The sequence below is a fragment of the Parasteatoda tepidariorum genome, chromosome 1 (assembly GCF_043381705.1).
Source record: "Parasteatoda tepidariorum isolate YZ-2023 chromosome 1, CAS_Ptep_4.0, whole genome shotgun sequence".
NCBI lineage: Eukaryota > Metazoa > Arthropoda > Arachnida > Araneae > Theridiidae > Parasteatoda > Parasteatoda tepidariorum.
Genome location: NC_092204.1, coordinates 59,156,375 through 59,181,728, shown reverse-complemented (window position 1 = coordinate 59,181,728; position 25,354 = coordinate 59,156,375). Strand labels below are relative to the sequence as shown.

Here is a 25,354-nt window from a genome sequence, read left to right as displayed (position 1 = left end):
TTTTGATTCGCTTTAAAAGAAAATCGTCTGCAAAAAACAATGGGCCAGGTGATAGAGCGTTTGTCTTCCAATGAGGTGAACCGGGTTCAAATTTTAGCGATTGCTGGTCGATATGAATCCCACACCCGACTCGCACCGACCACAGTGCTGATGTAAAAATATCCTCAGTGATAAACTGATTTTGGGTCAGAATCCCCTTGCCACCAGGCAAACCGTGGGATGTTTTCGTGGTTTCCCTCTCCATGTCACGCAAGTGCTGTTTTGTTCCATTAAAAGTCCTCCATAAAGGTGAAATTTTCTCCCGATAATTGATCCAGTAGTTCTTTTGTCTTCTGGATTAGGTTCAAAATAACAAATCCACGGAGTTGTAAACCCAAAATAATAAAACACGTTACGTTAAAGTTTTGAACTATGTGTATTGTATTTTTGAACTATGTATAATAGAATTGACGTACTGTAAAGCAAAGACATTTTGTATAAAAAAAAACAGTAATTCTTATTAATAAAACCAAAACTGTGGGGTATTTAAAAGATTCATTTGGTAGTTCTTCCATTCATATGGTAACACTTTACCGGAAATTCTGGTTTTCAAAAATATAGCCCTTATTACCACACGCTTAGAAAATAATACAAAACTGAAGAGTAAGTTTAGCTAACAAAGTGGTTTTATATCATGCTCTAAGGTATAAGGAAAAAATTTCCAAATTTTGCCACTTTTATCAAATTTTATCGCAAGTTATTAAACTATATTATATTGTTAATTTTATCAAAATCATTACTAAAGAGCTTCAGTATAAATTATTGAACTTTTTGGTATTCCCATAGATCCAGGAACACGTAAGTTTTATATTCTGATAGTTTTGACCGCCATACTCTTTTCTTATTGTATAACTATTCATATTTCGGTTAAAATTTGAAACGAGTAAACTTAACAAAGTAGGTGCTTTTATTTTGAAGAGCACTGGTGCGATATACTTTAAAGTTAATCATTTTTAACATGGTCCATTTATTAATGTAGCTTTTTTTTGGTTTGTTGACTTTAAAAAAAAATAACAAAAATGAAGTTTAAGGATTTTTTTGTAGTTTCTATAGCGATTACCACAAGCTTTTGAACTTTATCATTTAATTCATTATCAATGACCATAAATTCAATAATAGAAATCCATCTATATAGCAAAACTCAGTTATTTGTAAGTAAATCTGTTGAATACAAAAGAAGTTTCAGCAATTCGTAACTGCTTTTAGAAAGAGCTATTTAAAGCAGGTACAGGTTTATTCAATGTATTCATAAATACTGGAAATATACATGTAGATAAAAGGAAATTTGTGTAATTATTATAATTTCAGATTTAATTTTAACTTTCAAAGCGCTATGCATCGTGGTAATATTTTTTATTAATTTTCGTTCAAGCACACTATATTCCCACTTATAAATGTAGGGCTTTACAATTCCACAGCGTGCTCATTTAATAAACTGTTTGTTTTCCAGAAAATAAAATCTAAAATGCAAAAGTGCAAAGAATTAAGTGCTACAAAAATATTATTGGAGTGAAATATAGCCGTATATTAATTTCAGTAAACATCTATTTTTTAATTCTTTATTAAAAGCTAGCAAAATCTTGCATTTTACTTTAATGCTTGCGTAACTGTTATTTGTAAAGTTACATTATTATTTGCAAAGTATCATTAATTATTCATGGGACTAGATCCATTTATTGTTTCAAATCTTGTCATAAAAAGGGTAAAAATACTTTTCGGGTATGTTGCTATTAAATGAAACTATTGCATCGTATGTTGCCAAAAATGAAGCCATTATATAAAGTGTACTATAATTCATCACTTTTATTTAAGATACTCATGGGATCAGAATACGTTTTGATTTTCTCAGAGACATGACTGTAACCCTATTAAATTGTTCAAGATCAATATTGAAAGTCAAAATCTTCCTTGAAAGGAAATTCATTGCAGTTGGAATAACAATCAATGAACATGAGAAGCTGAGAAAATAAGCAAATAGAATGCTCTAAATGTGTTGGTTGGTAATTTTATTCAAAGGATACAATGCTAATTTCTGCAATGAAAAATTTCTTTCATCTGAAAAAACTGTATTTCATTATAAGCCACAAGTCAAATTTGATGTAATGCTTTATACATTATCTCAGCCAAAACTATTAAAAAATATTTTATAACAAATGCAGAATTAAACAAATGAATTAAGAATTTGCTTGCTTGAAAATGGAAAGCACTGAAAAATGTCCCTTAGAAAGGGAAACAAATCAAATCAATCTTAAATTCCTTAACTTATCGAAGTATTCAGTAAGCGTGCCAACATTCTGACGAGTTGAAGTAAAAATCTATCAGCATATTGAAGAACACTCTGCAATCTGTACTTTTTTTCTAAGCATCCCTACCCGAGCAACCCGTGGTTTTTTACCGCCTTAGACTTAATGTTCCATGAACATAAGAGGCAAACAAGATTTCTGCATTTGCCAAATTACTTTGCCATGGTAACATGGATGGTTTTAGAAGGGTTTCGATAGGCTTAAGGCATCGATTTGTTGAAGAAAAAGGACGCTGCCTTTGCTACTTTTATTAAGAAAATTAGAACAAATGTTAGTTACAAGAGAGATCAGGAGAAAGATAGGTTCGTTTGTTTCGGAGACTTTCTTCGAAGTTTTTCTAATTTGTTTGACATGTGGTAATTGCTTGTAGGTTTTGTTTCGATTTCTGGAATGTAACATGATAAGATAGATATATTAGAAATAAATTAATAGTATTATAACTACTGTTGCAGATAATTTAGATTTGATTTTTGAGAGATATTGGAACGCATTGACAGTCCTTTGAACAATAATTCTCTCTAAATTTATTACGATATTGAAAAACATTTCTTAACTTTAATGCAAATCTATGGCTCAAGTTGAATTGAAACATGGTTAGATTTAACATTGTGGTTGCATCAAATTTTCATCTAATGGTGGTTGAATCTTCTGATAACAATATATTGAGAAGGAAGTAGTATCTTTCTATATTAAAAATCATACAGGCAGCCGACGTAGACACTGTTTTGGGTGTTTGCCTGTTACATTTTGATTCGTTGTGCAAAAACTGGAAAACTTCGAAACTTGAAATTATAAATGTACGTAGAAAACTGTTAAGGAATTACATTCAACTAAAAAAATTGTCATCAGATAATTTGTTAGAGAATAATCAACTATTAAAATTGTAGGAAATATACCATACAAGCAGTTCTACAAAACATAGGAATGGAACTTCAGAGTATGCTGAAAATACCATATTTTTTTAAGAATTTAATGCAGCTTTTTTCTTTCAAAATTCCAATTTAATTGAAACTTATTAAAATTTTCGGCACTCTTTTTCTATTTTTTGCATTTGTTTTGCTTTACTTTTTGCTTTGCTGCGCATTATCTATAAAACTTGGAAACTTCAAAATTATGAAGAAAAAAATTAAGATTCGACAATTAGTTCGACTATAAACAATTAAATTTGGTGAAAAATAATTTGCTTGGAAAATAATTGTCGATCTGTAGCTCGCTGAGATGCAACTAAGGTTTAACATATTGAAACTGCAGTTTCTGTTTGTGAACTTAACGAAAATTTTGTTTCGAAATTCCAATTTGTTCAAAACTTATTGCAAGAAATGCTTTTTCAGAATTTTTCCAGCTGTTTTGCGTTAAATATTGACTATTTGTCAATTGTTGAAGAAAATTTCTTTTTCCATTACGAGATTTTTATTTCTTTACTTTATAAGCTTGCGCTCGAGTAGTTGTAAATCAAAGAAGCAAAACAGAGAGATCACTTGCTACCATATATAAATCTTAACATTTATAGTGGAATTTTTAAAATTATACGAAAACTTTGTAAAGTCTTATTAAATCTGTTCCCTGTTTTAATTGTTACTTGCCTCATCAACTTGTACAATTATTTCTAAATTATGTTTTTTTGCTGTTGAATCCTAAAATCTGTATTCTTTAGGTTAAAGTATTGTTTTTTTCATGTTAAGATGCTTATTTTCAAGTCCAGGTAACCGTCCATTTTGTTATGATTAACACGCTGACAAAAGGTTCTTGCATAAAGCTACAATAATTGTGAAGCTTGAAAACTGTATATTCTTATCTGCATTTGTGTGGAAAATATTGACATTTAAAGGATGATAAATAGGAAGCAATTACGGGGGTTTGTGAGCGAAGCGAGAAGGAGGTGAAGCCTCTTAATGCTTTTAAAAATTGTGAAAACAGTCTAAGTTGTAGAAGTTTACAAAAAAATAATAATAATGGAGTAAAAAATGTTTGGCTGAGTATTTCAAATATAATAACGATAAAAATAGTTGCTGATTTGTATTGCCTTTTAATTAGCGTTTTCGTAAATTGCAATAATTTTCATATAATGCTATTAAACATTTACAATTTTATCCCGTACAGTCTGCTTGATCACTGTCTAGCGTTAATTATAGCTTTGGTATCAAATCTTTATGGATAGATCGTGGTAAAAACTAGGCAAGCGACAAAATTTAATGCAAGTAAACGGATATTTGCTATTGGTTAGTTTTTTTAAAAATTTAAACCGTGTTACTGAGATAAGCGATATTGAACTGGGTGATGCTCTTAGCTTTAAGGGTTTTTTTACGATAGGGCTATGCATTATTTAAGCTATAGTTATTAAGCATAAAATCTTGTATTTGATTAAATAAGTTTCCTATTTTTGAACTTAAATTTTAAAATATTGATTTAGAAAAATGTCAAGTTCTCCAATTTGGTAGTTAATTTAGCGCAATATGTAAACAATGTATGTATTTAATAACGTAAACAATGTGAACACGGTATTGAAAACTACTACACAAACCTTTTGTTATGATAAGGCTATTAAATGTTTAAAAGTGCAATACTGAATGTCGCAATTCTGAGACATTTAAAAAACATCCACTCTTTGAATAGCATTGTAGCTGTTTAAAATTGACTGAAATTATTTTTTTACTGAAAAGAACAAATTTTTAACTTCGCTTCAACCGCATTGGTATTAGAGTAAAAATATCTGTTGCTACTTTACTTTGTCCAAAATGGTGCAAGCAAAAAAGAAAATGGCTTATATTTTTTTCTACCGACAATGAGCAAACAACTCATAACGAATTTTCGACTCTTAATGTTTAACTCAGCAGATTTAGATGCTAGTTATAATTATGCATTATCAATTATATTTGTAGCTTCCATAAAATTTTAATCGCAAAAATTATATACATAAGACGCAACAGAATTAGACAGATAAAAAAAATGCCACAGTTATGAAATATCCTCTTATATCACCCCAATTGCATCAACGACAAAGCAATTTTTTTTTGTTTGAGAGTTTTTTTTTTGTTTGAGCCAGTTTTTTTGAGCAATTTTTTTTTGTTTGAGTCAATTTATGTTTGATATATGTCTTTGACTACTTTTACCGCGATTTACTCACTCTAATACTATCCCAGCAACTTTATTTATTCATCACACAAGAGCGATTCAACTGTTTGAACGAGAATGGCAAAGTTCTTTGGGCAAGAACATTGAATTGAAGTCGGTTTCACCAAATGCAACCGGGGCCACAAAATGGCACACGTTTCTTCACGCCAACAAACGTATCCAAAACTTTTACGAATACCACTTCCTAGTGATAAAAAAAGAAAATATATAGAGTTATCTATTAAACATATGTCTCCGCTGCTTTCACAAACCTTTAAACGCAAAATGACTTCTTCCCAGGAAAGCACAAAAGAAAATAACCCCGAAAAACTTTTCCGAAGTTTTCATTTTTTTTTCTTTCGAAAAAAAAAAGAGATTTTTTTTTTCCTTTGTTCCCTCTTTATCTGCACCGAAACAAAAGGGTTTTAGCTCGCTATCTGAAGCCTGTAACTACTTCAAAGAAGAAGAAAAAAAAATAATGTTTCATGGAAAGAAACAGAAAATGTTTGAGGGATAAATGTTGGGTAAGAAAAAGGTACGCATTTTAAACGGTCTTCAATGTGGAAGGTTGTTTTTGTGCAGTTAAACTCTTATGCTATGAATTTTAGTGACATGTCCTGATGACGTTGTTACTGGAAGTACTTGCTAAAAAATATAAGAAAAGAAATTTTGGAAGTTCTTTAAGACACGTTTATTTATTTTATGTCTGTTTAATTTTCTCTAAAAAAAGAAAGGCTTCATACTTAAAGCCTTTTTAAGTCAGTCTTCGTCAATATGGCCCTGTATAAGTTTTTGAAGTACTATTTTACTCTTCTCGAAAAATTTATAAAACTTCAATATTTTTTAATTGTTTTTTTTTTCTTGTTTTGTTGAAAAAAGAGGTTTTATATGAAAAATGTATGTGATTAAGAGCTTGATCAAAATGTGATTGTTAACATTTGAACTCCTTTGTAAACTTGAAAATATGTATTGTTTAAAAACTTTCCACTTATCATATAATTTTGAAGCGTGTTGGAACACAATATCCTTTAAATTACTGCAGCCTTAAAATTTTTAGAGTTAAATTTTATTGTAAGGGATATGTCATATTATGATTCAGGGCCAGTAGAAAAGTGTTTTAATTTTACATATAATGTAAAATATATAATTTAAAATATATAATATTAAATATATAATATAAAATATATATTATAATAATATTATTTAAATATTATAAGGTTATAGTAAAGATAATTAGGTCTAATAACCACTATTATTCAACGAAGTCACAAAATTTCTCTAAAATTCGGGACCAGATGAGGGGAATCTGTAATAAAAGGGATGGGCGATGTTGGATAAATGAACCCTCCCTCCGAAAGAGCATTCTTTTCATTGATTATTGACTATTAATATGCAAATTGGTACACATAAATTTGAAAAACTGGCTATAGTATCACAATTAGGTTAAACAGTCGTAAGTAATGATAGAATCAAAACATGGTAAAATATACACTTCGATATACTATATTTAGATTAAGCCGAAGACAATAATGGCGGACGTTCAAAATGGCGATCTCTAAAAATTTTTGCTGAGCTCTTTTTAATTGTTTTTGACCATTTTGAATGATATGTACTCGTAGTTTTATATTTTATACCCTTCGTTGAACAGCCGACCCAATTTTGGCTTTATGACTACTAATGTTCAACTTTGTAGCCTTGTAATTTTGAACCCAATCCAGAAAACAGGGGAACTCCTGGATCAAGTATTGGGTAACTTTTGCCTTCGTGGAGGATTTTTGATGGAACTAACCTGCATTTGCCTTACATATAGATGAAAACCATAAAAATCTCTGACGGTTAGCCTGATGGCAAGAGAACTTTAGCCTATAATCCGTCTATAACTGATGATATTTTACGTCAGCACTGTGATCTTTGCGAGCCGGGTACGGAATTCGTATCGACCAGCCATTGCTGGGAGAATGATGTAAGTTAAAGAAATGAACGTTTGAAATTTTATGCATGCAGTTTTCTATTATAATCAAAATATATATCACTTGGGGCAATATATGCCAATTGCCTCTTTGCTCAGCGACCCCCTCTATTACTTCTCAATCATTTTGGTTTCTCGGCAATGAACGGATTGTTACATTAAAAGTATTTTGTAATATTCCATTTATATTCATGTATGCTTTTGTCAATAATATACAATTAATAATATATTTATTTAAAATTTTATCGAGCAATTAATAGTAAAGTATTTAAAGCATTTAATTAAAAATATATATATGATATATCATTGAAAATTGTATAATACATTGATAGTATTAATCTAACAATTTTTATATTTAAGATACTAAAATGATTGGTAGCAATTGTGTGTGTGTGTGGGGGGGTGCGTTGAGAGTAGTCGTCGCATATTTCCCCAAGTGACTCTATTAAAAATTACAGTCACTTGGGGAACTATAATAATAGAATTGATTAGAAACTATAATAATAGAATTGATTATAATAGAAAAAAATTGCATGCCCAAGATAGAACTATTGTTCGTCATTTCTGCAATACATATCATTTAAATTGTCAACAAAAATATTAAAAAGAACGCAGAAAAAGTTTTGAGAGGCTTCTAATTTGAGCTACCGCCATTATTGCTATGGACAAAATGTGAGATGGTCTCTCATACAAAATGAATAACCCATAAGTGTGGTATATGTGTATCACGTTTTATTCTTATATCATTAAATATGTGATACATCTGATTATTTCCCCAATATGCTATGCTGATAGTTTCATCCGAAGTTAACATTAGCAACTACATCACTATTTATCTCTAAAATAGCTCACAGTTACAGTAGCTGTAACTTAAATATGTTGAATTCCTGCTGTGTACAAATGCTTCTAAGTTGGAAAGTTTTATTTACGTTTCTGCCAGTAAAAAAATTTTAAAAAAATATCCATTTTTTCTTTCAAACAACTCACAATTATAGTTTTTGCTTCTTGAACCCGAAGAATATCTTAAAAATTTATTTTCTGTTAAGATGTTCTAAGCTTTTGAATTTTTGCTCGTTTTTCTGCAAATTGCATGAGCGCTAACATTATTCTGTTCCCTTAAAACAACTTTCAGAAGTTCATAAAGTGGCTGTCTATTAAACGTGACAAATATTTTAAATAATGTTTTAAGTTTAAAAAAGAAATTTCATTCATTTTTAATTTGGCATATATCTGGATGAAAAAAGAAGTAATATTTTTCGCTTTAGCAACTGCTATCACAGTGTCTATTTCTTGAACTGGATGGAAATTTCATGAAATATTTTAAGCTTTATATTTTCCATCTAGAAAAGCTGAAACATCTTTCATGGCCACAGACATTGTGAATTGTTACCCTAGTCAGTTCTAAATGCAAAAAAAATGCTAATTTGGCTAATTTAATAAAAGTGAATATTTTTTCTGTAAAATAGATTACATTTCACTTGTGATATTAAAGAACATACCAGCAAAATATTTATTCATCAAAATTCTCCAATTCATTGTTGGAAAAAAAACACAAATGTATTGAATCTTAACATTTAAAATAAAAAAAAATGTTTATTGTTATTTTGTAGAAAAATAATGAAACCATATTTTATTTTCGATTGATCAAAACTTCTAATTTTGTTTATATATTACACTATTTCTTATATTTTATTATTATATAGCATTATTAATATTACATTTTTCAATACAAAATTTAATCATTTTTTATATACATTAAAATAAATAATTCATTTATAAAGATAAAATATGTTTCCCAAGTATAAGAGAGTGGAATAAAAAGAAAAGTATTCAGGCAATTATTTCCATTCAAAAAAGTAAAAAGAAAGACTTGGAAATTAAATTTTCTTCAATCTAACACTTACATTGTTCAGAAAAATCAATGTCTGCAAAAATTCCACTCATTCCATTGAAAGAATGTTTTTACATTTTTACAACCGATGAAACTTTTTCCTATAAATCAATGCATCTTACAAGACGAAAAAATCGATTTATTGTTTGAAGTGCAATATAGGTTTCCAAATTACTCAATGCCTTCCACTTCCTTATCGCACCTGGCTCGTACTCTTTCTAATCCCTTTCACTGTTGCTCATCCTCCAACTCTTCCTCATCCTTCTATCTCAGCATCTAGAAGCCGATAATGATGCCTGGTAGAGGTTGAAGAGGGGAGAATGGGATGTAGAAGTCGTAATTTCGAAATAATGTTGATCAATAACGAAAAGAAGGCTCATTGGAAAAGGAAATAATATTAAAGGATTTCTGGGTAATTTAAACTCATATGTATGCAAGTATTGATTTTTGATTCCTATTGTAAACAATATTGGAAATTATGTAATTAGAAGAAGAGTATGTATGAACAATGAAGTAAATTGAAATTTTTTCGTTGCGTTGCACATAGAATACAGTATTTATTAATATCTCGGAAAAATCGGTTCATCACTGGACTATAAAATTGCAACCTCAAACCGTAATATTCTGGATTGGTTTAATTTACGCAAAATTGAACTGGATTGTTGTAGCTGGAGTAAAACATACTCGCTCCTTTCGGCGATCAAGTCAACCTTCTCACATGAATGACGCATGCATATGATGGTTTTTATTCGTTTGTCTTATGCATGTGATACTTCTCCTTAAGCATGCCATTAGGTTATGGTATCTCACCATATAAAACAATACAAACTTCTATGGTTACCTTAGGCTAATGGTGTTTTGCCATGTGAATGTCAAATTTTTATGATAACCATAGGCTTATGGTGTCTTGCCATATAAATTTCGGTGGTTACCTTAGATTACCATAGAAGTAACTATGGCCAATTTTTCTCAGGGAACATTCTATTCTAATTTCGCTACCTCAAACTGTAGTATTCTGGATTGGTTTAATTTACGCAAAATTGAATAGGATTGTCGTAGCTGGAGTAAAACATACTAGTTCCTTTCGGCGATCAAGTCAACTTTCTCACATGAATGACGCATGCGTATGATGGTTTTTATTCGTTTGTCTTATGCATGTGATACTTCTCCTTAAGCATGCCATTAGGTTAAGGTATCTCGCCATATAATACAATTCAAACTTCTATGGTTACCTTAGGCTTATGGTGTTTTGCTATATGAATGTAATATAAATTTTTCTGGTTACCATAGGCTTATGGTATCTTGGCATATGAATGCTATACAAATTTTTATGATAACCATAGGCTTATGATGTCTTGCCATATACATTTCGGTGGTTACCATTGGTTACCTTAGATTACCACAGAAGTAACTATGACGAATTTTTCTTAGGGAACACTCTATTTTAATTATCATTAACACAATTTAAGAACATATATTATAGTTGGCTTTTAGAATTGTAAAGTAATAACCCAAATGGCTTTACTCTAAAAAAAATCGAGGTGATAAAGTTTTTTCTGAACTATTTCCTTAGAAAATAACTAATAATCAACAAGTTGATATCGGGAGTATAGATAGCTTAAACTGATTTTCTCAGTTACCCTACCTAAATGAAAAGATAAATCTGTGATTTTAAAACAACAATAAACTCATAATGAAACGGGAATAATATACCCCACGAGTGATATATTGTAAAACTTACGATAAGTGTCGAATAATATAACATCTCGATTATTTTTAAAACTGATAGCTGTGCAATGTGGTAATATTGTGGGTATTTTTAAGAATCTGAAGAATCACATACAACTAAATCGAAATTATCGTTGAAATCTATGAATGCAAAAATTGGTATCGCACGCATTATTTATGGAAATAACTATTGAATGTAAAGTTATCTTGAGTGTTGATGAATTTAATTAAAGTAAAGAAAATATTGACCAATGCAAAAGTAATATAAATAAGTTAATCTGGAAAAAATTATTGCTATAAATCATGAAATATCTTTATTTCCTAATTAATCGCGTTATAAAAAGCCAGTATCACACTTCCTTCGAATTTATATGACTGCGAACAAAATTAGTTAATTTTACTTGTTAATTAAAAAGAATCTAATTAGTTATAATTAATATTAAATTGGTTTGTTACAAATTTTGTTTCAACTAAGAGAATAAGTTATCAAAATAAAGGTTTTAAGGAACACAATATTAGTTTTTATTTATTTATCAGACTGTCTCTTTCTTATAAAAATTCTTAGAAGAGTAAATTAAGTCGATTTCTTCCAGGTAATTGCTACTATAACAAAGTTTCCCAACAATTATACTACTTTTAATTCTTCTTTCTGTTGCGTTTTTACTTAAATCCACATTTTATCAAGGAAAATTTCAAGAACTATTCTTTTTATCTATAGTACCATTCAAATTGGATATAATTAAGCTTGACAATTAAAAGCTCCGTCCTATTCGACTGGATGGGCACAATTTGAAGCTTAGTCACTGATGAATTCTCCCGTTTCTTAAAAAGGTTTTAAAAAGAGTCTATCTCTTATTTTCAGAATTCGAAAGCGGAGAAGCGGTATTAGAAAAAAAGAAAACTCTTGAAACAATGAAATAGAATAGCTTAATTGCGGAAACTTGTGATTTATTTCGTAATGAAGTCACTCAAAGCGAAAGGCTAATTAACGAGGATTTATTGTTATCGTCAACTATGAAAGGAGTAGGTATGCTTTTAATCAGCGAAAGAGTCTTGTAAGACGATTAATAAGATTTTAACCGAAGGACTTAGAAAGAGAAACTATAGATTTTGATTTTTTTTTCACCATTTCATTTCTCTGTGGAGGGGCAGTTATAATGAGATGTACTAATATTTTCTTTAAATGCAACACGTAATTAGATCGAATAATAAATTGAATTGTGTTCTATTTAATAAGATATGAAACAAAAGTTCATTAGAGTTAATTAGTCTTATATCTATGATAGCTCAAGCACTATAGACTGAGAATGTATTTATAATAAATGTCGAATTAAAAGAAACGTTTCGAAATTTTGTATCGTGCTAAACATCGAGTTACTAAAATGTAACAAAATCTAATAAATTTAAGTGATTGTATACCGTCTTTAATGCTCAAAATGTTGAGTTCATTCTCTGTAGAAACCACATTTTCTAAATATCATATGTCTATTCTCAGTGGTAAATTTAGTATGTGTCTTATAACAACCTGGTTTTTGATGATTTTAATACGTGGCCTTATTTTTCTCCGAGACATGAATTATGGAAATAATATATCCTCTATAAATAAAGAATAATTTCACTAAATAAAATTTAATAGTTACGCAAAACTGCTCACTTGAATCAGAAAAGTAGTACGCATTTTGTGGTTTAGATAGTGATTAACATATAGGCTATGGGGAGGATAGAGCTTTGAATTTGATTGTTTTAAATTTGAACAAAATTATTTCGCTTTACATTTTTTGAAACAAATTTGTAATAAATGATATTTGCTTTGAAACAAACTATATTCAAACAAAATTCAATCATTCAAATTCTCACAGTTAATCAGCTTCAGCGAAATATTCTAGATTCGATTCCAGAAATTCCAGAAATTTCTCTAATATAAATTACAGAATGCAAACAACTCGCATATAACTTAAAATGCAAACAACTCGCATATAACTTATAATGCAAACATTCTCGCATATAAATTCAAAGAAGAAAAATTCATATCGTTTACCCTAGTTCTTTCTAATCAGTAACAAGAAGTTCTGAAGCGAAGCATCTGTCTCCTTACATTTTCTTTACATTACAAAAACATAAAACAAAACTTATTACTTTTAATTTAAATGAATTGATGTCTCTTTTGGATGTTCAATTATTTTACAGCTTTTTAAGCACAAAATTCTCAAAGCGAAACTTTTTTAAGATACAAGCAAACTTTCAACATAACATCACTGCAATTTTGTTTTGAGAATCCTAATTCTAAAAGAGAAGGCAGACGAATTTGAAAAAAATATTCGAAACGAGTTGCATCCAGGATGGAGAAGAACAAAGTTCATTCTCACAGCTAATTAGCATCAGCGAACCATGATGAGATAAAGTCGCGGTGAAGAGGAAAATAATTCTCGCGAAAAAGTGGAAGTTCATTAGCAAAACGACTACAAAAGCCGGACTTCTTTTCAAGTACCTTCTTGGCGACTTGCACTTCACTCTTGATTATTCAGCTTTTTCATATTCCGTCGAGATCTTCACTTCAAAAGACTAATTCCAGCAAATTTTTACAATGAGAAGAAAATCCTTTTTTCAACATTTTTCTCGAGCACTCATAATAAGATGAACGAAAGGGAATGACAAATGTCCCGAAGTTAGTTCCTCTTATCGCAACCATGCTCGGGACATAATTTTTTTTCCTGCATCCTAGAAAAGAGTGTAGAGTGATTACATTATCAGTCTTGAATATTTTTCATGCATTAGAAATTAATTTAGATATTGTTTTGTCGTTTATAATAAAAAAAGAATTCGAAAAGGCCTGGTCTTAGCTCGGTTGCTACTTGTATAAAGGACAATACTTATTTTAAAATTTTGAATTCATTTTTTCTACAAAAAGCAGGTTAAATTTAAGTTTCAAATTCACCACATTTCGAAACAGTTTTGCCTGTGAAAAGAAAGTGTAACCCAGTCAATTGGTCGAATCATATATTGCTTTCGGGTATCACCAATTGCTATGCTGACGAAATATAGTATCAATCGTAATGAATCGTGGTATCGTGGGTGGATCATACTTTATTGATATAACGACTTCAAAAGGCGTACTTCTTTTCAAGTACCTTCATGAAGACTTGCACTTAACCCTTGATTATTCAGCTTTTCTACATTCCGTCGAGATCTTCATTTTAAAAATAAACTTTAACAAATTTTTACGATTATATAAAAAATTATTTTTTAAAGTATTTTTCTTGAGCTCTAGCAATAACATAAACAAAAGGAAAGGATGAATATACCTCATTTAGTTATTTTTATTCTAGCCATGAGTAGAATATTTTTTTTTCATTTAATATTCTATCAAAGAGCCTGGAGCTACAGCCGAAAGATTGAACCGAAATAATGGCAACAATTTGAATTCCGTTGAAATATAAAAAATATTCGGAGAAAGAAATTCTAGACTTCAAAATTATAGTTTTGAAAATTGCGCATTTAGTAAAAAATACAAAAATCAAAAGTAAATTTAATTGAATTAATGTTTTTTGCAATATACTTTAAAGTATAATGATAATATTACCAAATTTTACCACATTCTCTTAATTTTATCACATAAAACCAAATTTTATTGTAAATTTTACAAAAATCTATGAAATTACTGAGTGTAGTCGTGTTCCCATAGAGCCAAAAACACGGTAAATTTTGTTATATTCTGATAGTTTTGGTCATACTTTATCCTCAGTGCACGAGCATAAAGGCATACTTTGATTACAACTCGTTTCACAGCAAGTTTACGTAATTTTCGCAGAAACTTAATAATTTTAAATTTGCAATATTAAAACAATTCGAAATACAAAATAACTTAGTTCTAACTTTTTTATTTATTGATTCTCTTTATGAAAATAACCTGACCAATTGGGCATGTAAGTGAAATTAATCGACTACATCCGAGATGAAAAAAAAACTTATAAATGGTTACAATACTGATTTTTAAAGTAAAATTCTCAATTCATTGTGTAAAAATTTCATTGAATAAACAATTTCTTGTTATACATGTTGAAGCATGTTCTAAATAAAAATTAAACTATAATTTATTGAACCATTTTTACCTTGTGTAATTCTATTTACATTTATTTTTTGCCTTAATTTTTATTTATGTGGCAATTTTAATTGTGACGATTTAAAAAAAAGGCATGTCTATTCACTGTATAGTTACTGAATAATACCCACCTGTACTATTCTGCCCTACGAGTTCAAATTGTAAGAGTACTGTACCCACAAGTAATGTATTCTTTCGTATAATATTGTTTTTATGATTTTGAGAAGCGTAGGGAAATATGATAAGGCACATTTTTACATTTACTACTTTTTAAAGTCGTCTTGTGGGAAGAACACAATTTTTTTTGTGAACTCTGTTATGTTTCTATGTATTGTGCTGCCATCTATAAACGTCTAAAGAACCTATTTGGTAGTAATACTAAAGAAAAGTTGACATAAAAATGTCATATTCAAAACAGTGTGGTTATCCTGAAATTTCCTCAGGTTTTATAATTACAATTTATCATTAGATAACATTTTTTTTCTTTAATTAGATAAAAAAAAATTTTTAAAATTATATATTATACAAGGGACAAAAAATACTTAAGTAATGTATTCTTAAACAATGTTATGCAGCAAAAACCCTTTTTATAAATACATTTTTCCTGTAACTCGCATCAATAAATCTATTTCAACATTCTCTAAAAAATATCGAATCGTTAACGATTGGATGTTCCGTTGAAAATCACTTGTCAGCTCGAATGTCAGATATATTGGACAACTCTAAAAGTAAAGAAAGGAATTGTAACGATCAGAAATAGNCACTAGGAATTTAATTTTGCCGGAAATGCCAAGAGCCAATAAGGCACTCCAGGGGTCTTTTACATGCCGCATAATCATACGACATGGCGGCTGAGGATTTTCTGCACCCCGAAAATCCGGTGTCTGGGACGGGGATCGAACCCGCAGACTTAGGCTCAGAAGGCCGACGACAAACTAACTGCGCCACCCAGCCAAAAATAAATTGAAACTATAATTTATTACATCATTTTTACCTTGTGTAGTTCTGTGTACATTTATTTTTTGCCTTAATTTTTATTTATGTGGTTATTTTAATTGTGACGATTTAAAAAACAAAAAAAGCATGTCTATTCATTGTCTAGTTACAAAATAATACCCATCTGTACTATTCGGCTCTACGAGTTCCAATAGTACGAGTACTGCACCCGCAAGTAATGTATTCTTTGGTATAATATTATTTTCATGATTTTGAAAAGCGTAGGGAAATATGATAAGGCGCATTTTTACATTTACTACTTCTTAACGTCGTCTTGTGGGAAGAACACAATTTTCTTGTGAACTTTGTGGTGTTTCTCTGTATTGTGCTGCCATCTATAAACTTGTAAAGAACCTATTTGGTAACAATACTAAAGAAAAGTTGACATAAAAATATCATATTCAAAACAGTGTGGTTATCCTGAAATTTCTTCGGGTTTTTTAATTACAATTTATCATTAGATAACATTTTCCTTCTTTAATTAGATAACAAATTTTTTTTAAAATTATATATAATACAAGGGACAAAAAATACTTAAGTAATGTATTCTTAAACAATGTTATGCAGCAAAAACCCTTTTTAAAATACATTTTTCTCGTAACTCGCATCAATAAATCTATTTCAACATTCTCTAAAAAATATCGAATCGTTAACGATTGGATGTTCCGTTGAAAATCACTTGTCAGCTCGAATGTCAGATATATTGGACAACTCTAAAAGTAAAGAAAGGAATTGTAACGATCAGAAATAGTTTTTTTCTTAAGTTGGCAGTTTTCTTATTTTTGAGATCGAGATTTTCTTTACGGAAACACTAGCCAAATAAGAACAATCACGGTTTTTCTTAGTTATAAAAAGAACAATATTTTCGCTTCAGGGTAAGAAAAGACAATCAATAGCCCGTTTTTCTTGCTGATATTATAAAGAACCACGTAACAATTTCACAGATTATTTGCTTTTTGTTTGAAATTAATTGTTTGGTTCTCAATCTTGATTGATGGCATTTAAGAATATCAATAAAAAACGACAGATTAATAAAACAGTATTTGGCATTATGGGTTTGTAATGATCATTTTATCTTATACATCTAGAAAACAAAATGAAAGACGGTGACATTTCAAAAAAATAATAATGCGAATAACTCCATTTTAAAGCTATATTTTTAAAATGATGCACAGTGGTTAAAAACTGAAAAAAGAAGAACACCCTGAATAACCTTTAATCTAATGAACGGATTTTCCGTTACTAGGACTCAATCTTTAAAGGCCGAAAGGGTGACCTCAGATATGCTAATTAGTTGGTGCACACGATATTTTAAGTTGCAAAATCAGACACAAAAACGTATTTTTTCTGATTAAACATACCTTTTTTTCAATGTCTTTGGATTCTCGACCCTCAAATTAAAAGGGGTGGGGGCTATCTGGTTAATATGGTCCCAATAGTTTGCTCGGGAGGAGAGTCAAAAGTTTGGACCCCTTATTATTACTTTTATTTTTAGTGTATTTTACAATATATCGAGAACCTTTCAAGAGAATTAAAAAAAATTTTTGCACATAATCATGAAATACAAAGCAGATGTTTAGCAAAAATTTTAGTAAGCACTATTATAATTTTTTTAATAAAAGTCGAAAAAATTTCAAGGTATTAAAATTTTTTAAATCATTTTATAGAACGCAATTATGTATGTCTATGTTAAAATACAAAATTTGAACAAAATCAGTCGGTTATCTCCTGGTTAATCAAATTAAAACAAAAAGATGCTTAAAGTTTTGCCTGCCCCGGCTTCGTATGGAGTTCAAATTCTCGTGCTAAAAATTGAGCTTTTGCTCAATTTGCCCTTCGATCTTCTATTCTTTGATCTTACTTAGCGATAGAAACTTCACGTTAAAGAAAAGGATTAATCTTGGTCTATCTCAATACGTACCACGGTACACCTGAGCGTAGAAGTGAAACTGATAGATGGCTGAACCTGAGATAGACGACTCGGCTTCTACATTCGTCAATTATGCATTTCTCATGGCATTTATCCAAGCAGCAACAGCTACGTCAAAATAGATTAAGCTATCTTTTAGTTTTAAAAATGATTTGTTTGTCATTTATCATTGTAAATGTCAATTCTGCACTAATTTTCTTTACCTTATCTTGTTCCTGTTTTTTTTCTGATTTTACTACATTAAAAAGCACTGCTCGTCAGGGAAAGTTTCGTATTAATTTCCATCAAGACATGATGGCCTAGATAAGCGTTTCTATAATTACCATAAGTAATTAATAGCAGCAAACGAGTTGCAAATATTTATTTCTTCCAAATCATTGCAATTTGCGCCTGCTTTGAAGATTTTACTTTATTTACTGATTTTCGAGTACTGATTACCAACTTAAGCTCGTGAACACTCTCTTAAATTCTTAACGTTGCTAAAATTTAAAAAGGGTTCGTATTTATCTAAAAATTATTGCAGTTATAGTGAAGGAGTTTCTTAATAAGGGTATCTGGCAGCAACCAGTCATTCCTTCCTTCCCGAAATTCTTACATTGTCACTGCGTAGGAAATTCCAAGCACACATACATTTGATTTTTCTTAGCATAATATTCAAAAAGTGTTGTTCATACTAAATCAAAAAGTTTTTCAACCTATCTTGAATCGTGCCACAAGATAAAAACACAAAATCCGAAGTTTTCCACTAAGTAATTCTTCTAGCCATCGCGCAGCCCATGGCCACTTCACCAAACTTAGACACGCCAACTTTTGCAACTATGGATGCTGCCTTTCGAAAGTTAAGATAGTGGTTACTGACTTTTCAAGCCCATCATATACAAGAAAAAGAAACAAAGGTTTCAACTCATAAGGATTTTTTAAATTCTTACTTTCCTGTACGATTTAATGGGAAGTTACTGAACTTTAGACATATATCATGTTTTGAATTTCGTATCCTAAAACAATTGAGTTCAAAGTACTTTCAATATATTCTTTGTTAAGTATTCAGTTTACAAATTTAATGTTACCTATCAGGCGTATAGAGAGTGACAGACTGCATTTGAACCATTAGAGATACGGACATATGCATGTAGGACTGTAGATATGAGTATGATACTTGATTCACCAGCTGTGAATGATGGTATAGTAGTGTTGAGATAATGGTGATTAGTATACAGTGTTTACAAAGGAGGGTTATGAAAGCGTCAATCAAGAATGATACCAATTATAGTGAGTTCCTTGAAACGCCATGCATTTACTTGAAGGTATTCAATTAGGCAGCAGTTTGGCGCAAAATATTATTTGGCTAAGATTTTCATGTGAAAAGGCAATTCCTATCACTATTCTATTATGGAATGGAGTTTTTATTTCAATTAATTTTTTTTTAATATTTACGCAGCGCATTATCGGGGAGAATTTTTTACTGCTTTGATAAATATTTGTAATTATAAAAGATATGTTGTCCGATTAAAAGCTAGAGTTAGAGATTTAAACCATCCATTGCGTTCTATATTGACAAATGGATTTTCTTAGTATGCTTTTATTTGATATTTTGACTTTTTTTTCTTAACGAACAGTCGGAAAATTAATATTTTTTGTATCATCATTTTTCAAAACTTTATGAAAATGTCTTAATACTTAATTCAAATAGTCTTAAGATATTGCTTTTATATTCTTTTATAAAAAATATAAAATTTTTCTTAAAAAACATGTATAATAAGTGATATTATATAATCTAAACCAGTGAGAGAATTTACGGCCTTCGTGTGGCAATTACTTACCTTCTATGAGGCATTTATAAGTTATTTACAAACACAAAATAATGTTGAATCTCCTTTTTTATTTATAAATTAAATATAAGCTATGTCGAAAAATATCTTAACCTTACATTTACATTGGCTGAAAAAATTTTTTATTGGTAATTTACAAAACATTTTCTACTCAAGTGCCATAAAATAATTTTTTTACTAAAAATTAGTTTTGATACGTTTTTTTTTATTAAATAACAAAGTAAACTATTTTAAAAGGAGACATACATAAAATGTTTAGTAGCTTCAAGTCACGTTGTGTGAAATAAGTAATTCTGCAAAATTAGCTTATATATTGTACAAAAGTTGAAAGACAATATTTTCACGAAAATTGTGCAAAAGTTTCAACATATGCTGTTGAGTCAACGTTCTTTGAATTCATAATACTATATTTATTCAAATATCATTAGCATTCAACAAAGACTTCCGATCCCGTTTAATTTATTTTTCAAAACTTTGGTTACTTTTAAGATACCCGTTATATTTATATGATGAATTGTTTTATTTATAAAAAATACATGCGTTTTAATGATATAAAAACCATACGTTTTGTAAAAATATATTGCACTTTATCAAATATTTTTATGTATGGAAGCAAGCAAAGATTATGTGATATTATGGCATCTAAAAGATGTTTACTTATCAAAAGATGTCAAGCAAGTGGCGTAATATTTGCACTTTCCGCAATCATGAGCTTTGTTATTCCATCTGGAAGCTATGCAGTAAATAAACCGTCTCCTTACGGTCCTTTTACATTATTCTAGCAATCTTAGACAATATTGCAATTAATTTGTCAGAGCGAAGACTTATTTCTCCCACCCCTTACACACACTCATACTTATCATTCTTTACGTTGTTATATAACTCGAAGAAGAAAGAACTTATTACCATTATTACGATTCTTTTGTATCCCGAAAGATTTGTTATTTACCGTTGTTCTGTTACATTGTTTAAGTATTTCTTGAAATAATCTGATTTGGTGAAACCCCATCGTTTCATGTGTTACATTCTCTCTAATATTTTAGTGCATATAATTAAATACCTTTTAATGAGGCAAAATTGAAATTAGAATAGAATTTACTTTACATATAAGATGTGATTTTATATTAATTATGAAAAGAATAGAAATTAGTTTATCACATTTTTTACTTGCAATTAAAAGTTTTTTTCCTACGTTTTAACTGTTTCGGACAAATTTTTCAGCATGCAATATACTTTTCCATACACCACACTTTTTTTTTAAATTTTCCAACTAAAGCATTAAAAAATATGATATTCTTCCATTCATTTTTGCCTACAAAATTGGACATAATGAATAGTAACAATATCTGCTCCTCATTTTCCCATAACAAGAATTTTTAATCATCATTACCACTATGCTATACAAATACGCATTGTTTTAGGTGATTCTTTTCAAACAAGCTGATCAAAGAACTAAACATTTGAAACCGAAATAATTTGTGATATGATTTAATGCAATAGCATAATATTAGATCCGGAATTTCTGAATGGTGTTATGTTTATTTGGAAGAGATTTGAGGTTTCTGAATTATGCTGTGAAATATGTTTCGTCACCGAAAGCTTCTTTAACGAAAGGTTACATTCAAATAAGAGTATATTTCTTAGTGCATTTTTGGAAAACTTAAAAGGTCATGAGGCTTTTAAAATTAATTAAAGATATTGAGTATTTTTAAACCTGTTATTCATTATTGTTTATGCTTACTATCATACTTGTACATACATTGTACATACGTACATACATTGTACTATCATATGTACATACATTGATATGTACTTATGTACATACATTGATACAATACAAAACAAATAACCATTCAATACTTNCTTGTACATACATTGTACATACGCACATACATTGTACTATCATATGTACATACATTGTACTATCATATGTACATACATTGATATGTACTTATGTACATACATTGATACAATACAAAACAAATAACCATTCACCACTTGCAATATACACTCATGATCGAGCGTAACACTAGTTATAACCGGAAGATATGAAACAGCTTTTGCAGAATAAAATAAAAATGGGTTAATAGGGGGTATAGTCCCCTCTTACAGATATGCAGGCCTTGCAACGTACGTGATTCCATACTTGAAATAAGGCAATTTATCATTTTCTATGGCAATTGATTCCACTCGCTCAGCAACTCTGTTTTCTTTACCTGAATGGTTCTCGGAGGTGGTAACGAGTTGAAATTGACTTCACCAGAGCGTTCCAGACATGCTCTATAGAATTGAAGTCTAGAGATCTGTCTGGCCAATCTATACGGCGAATGTCCTCACTCTTTTAAATTTCGTCGACCAGAAGAGCTTTATGTGGCCTCGCGTTATCGTCCATTAAAATGAACTCAGGGCCAGCTGCAGCCCTGAAAAAGTGAACATAGGGCTCCAAGACCTCATTCCTATACCTCACACCAGTGACAGAGCCTCTTTCAAAGACATGGGGAGGTGTGTGATCATTCAACATGATGCCTGCTCAAACTATTAAACCTGCTCTGCCATGATGGTCGACTTCGCTGACATTGGAGGGTAGTTAGCGGGTCCCTGGTTTTCTCCATATGAACGTACGGCGAGAATTTTTAATTAGGCGGAACCGGGACTCATCAGTGATGAGAACGGTAGCCCATCGATCCATACTCCAATCTCTATGCTCTCTGCACCATGCTGAACGAACTCTCCTGTTAGTAGAAAAGGGCGAGATGCAAACAGATGGTCTTCTTGCAAACAACCCTCTCTCATGAAGTCGTTTGGAAAAAGTCACCCTTGATGTCCGGGTTCCTGTTGCTGCATACAAGTCACGAGATAGCTGAGGAGCTGTAGCCCCTGTGTTACGCCTCGATATAATGGACAAATGGCGATCTTCTTTTGTCGTCGTGTTTCTTCGACGACCTTTCCTAGGCTTTCTATCCGGTATCCTGGAACTGTTTCCATAAGTTACACACGATGCTTGGCGCTAAATTGAACTCTCTACAAATCTGGACCTGAGATTGGCATGCCTCTAGCCTCCTCCCAATTCACCACTTCATTCCATCATCTAAACGTTGGTGGTTACTAATTTTTACTGTTACAATTTGAATTTAACCTATTCCTGCAAAATAACACCAAGAAATTCGCCGAGGTGTACTAGCTAACGCAATGCGTCTTAACTTACACGCACTTATAAAGCCTGTTTCTCTACTGGCTCCGCCTACACACGCGTGCACGCTTACGTATTTGATGTACAAGCTTTGAATTTTTATCTAGAAGCAGTGGTTTTATATTCAGTTCAGTTCTTTTCATAATATGCAAATTCTCTTAATTTATTTCACCAGTGTAGATCTAAAACTGTAAATAAATAATCACAAGAAACTGAAGCGGTAAGGTATTACTTGATTATTAAAAAATTCATTCGCCTCATAAATATGCATACTAGAAATAGCAGTCGGCATATTTCAAGCTCAAAAACGGGCACCCATTCTCAAGATTTGCCTGACGTGAATGAAGCATTTTTAATCGAGTAAGATGTAAGACGCGTTTAAAGATTCTAGAATATCCCTTTAGTTGATTTTTAAAAAAAAATGCACATCTATTTTCTTAAATTAGAATATTATCATTCCATTAAAATATCAAGCTTAAAAACCTTGATTACAACAGAATCAATTTCACAGTAGTTTATATTAGCCTGCATAAAAAGGCAAACATATATTAATTTTTCTCTCTCTTCTATTATCTATTTCTCCCCTATTTGCTTAAAATATTTCCATTTCTGTCGCAATTTTGTGAACATTAAAATGACAAACGACGCCCAATCGAATTCATGCCTCGTATCTTCTCTTCGTCGTGAGTTACTTCACTATACCATCTTCACCTCTTTTCCACTTATTACAGAAGATCTGGAGGAATGAAGGCAGAAAGGAATTTTCCAATTATTAGAAAGGCGGTTTGCTTTCGAATAAATATGTTATAGAAGGTGAGTCGCAGAAGAAGGAAATTGAAGGTTTCTCCTTCCTTAGGGTCTCTAAGCAGCAGGATTTAAATTGCACTTAGCAGATGTCTTCGGATGTTTTATTTTGTCGCGAGCCAGATAATTGGTTTGCAACGACAACTATGCCTTATGTTTGCGTCACCAAGGTTCTTTTTAGCACCTTCTTCAATTAGATTAAATATCACGTTCTCGCATATTTGGGTAAACATCACGAGACTTCAAGGCTTTTAGTGCTGGGATATAAATTTACCGAGTAAGACCTTTTCAAAGAGGCTGGCATTTAAAATATTTTAATGTGATATTTCTGAACTCACGCTGTCTCTTTGAATAATTAAATTTGTAAGTAAACAGCCGAGAGCATTTTTAATTTTATTTCCAGAGCCTTCGGAATTCGAAACATTTCTTAATTTTAATTTGCTTTCGAGATTTTTCAATCTCTTATGTTGAATCTTTAAATGTTGCATTGAATGTTTATTTAACGTACTCCGCAGTTAATTTCAAATAGAGTTTGGCTGAATGTATGTAAACAAAAATAAGTTGAAATTGTGTCTATCAAGCACATAAATTGAAATATCTGGTTTGCTGCTTGAAATTTGTTAGTCACTATGCTACTTATCTCTTAATACTGAAATTCCTTACATTTAAATCAATCCCTTACGTTTTAAATGAATTCAATGAACTTTTATACTTTTACTGCATATCATACACTATAAAGACGTTGGCAAATTTAGATTTTAAGTAATTTTTATCAATACTTTGATTATTTTATCAATACTTGTATTAGATTTTAACGATTCTTTTCGTGAAAATTGCTATTAGTTTTTAAATGTAATTTTTATAGTATTTTAAGTTTCAATTTAAAACGAATATAGACTGTTTTTATAGTTATTATGTTTTCTTAACTATTTGCAGACGAAAATCATCGCATTATCTTATACTGATCAGGTATTCTAACACAAATCAGATTTGTTAATACCGATTACACTTTGCAGTCGTAGTATACGGATACGCATATGTATACGGATTAATTTTGTTAATTCAATAATCTGTTTTATTCGTAAACTGTTGTTTTCCCAAAACAGTAAAATGTTGAAATAAATTTTCGTATATTATCGTTTTCTCATGTTATAAATTTTTGCATATTATCAATTCGCTTATTCTTTGGAGTACATTATGTTTTGTTACTGCAATTTTAGACTATATATGAGCACTGTTAAGCTATACTTATTCATTGAATTATTATCAGTTTCGTTGCTCTTAATATTTAAATAAATGAAAAAAATTGGTTCTGCATTTTAAATCTGCATTAAATTTGCATTGGTTTATTTTATTCTTTTGAAGTTTATTCATTAATTTTACTTTTTCATAGAGTATACGCAAATTTAAATCTCAAATTAAGAATACAATTTGCCATTCATCATTCAGTTCTAAATAACATCAA

The 25,354-nt window shown here is 30.3% G+C and overlaps 1 protein-coding gene across 2 annotated transcripts in view; it reads left to right on the top strand.

Annotated features, from left to right (window-relative positions):
• LOC107454174 (complexin) overlaps nucleotides 1–25,354 on the top strand; it is a 311,862-nt gene that overhangs the window by 180,813 nt on the left and 105,695 nt on the right. The gene's annotated exons all lie outside the window — the stretch shown is intronic.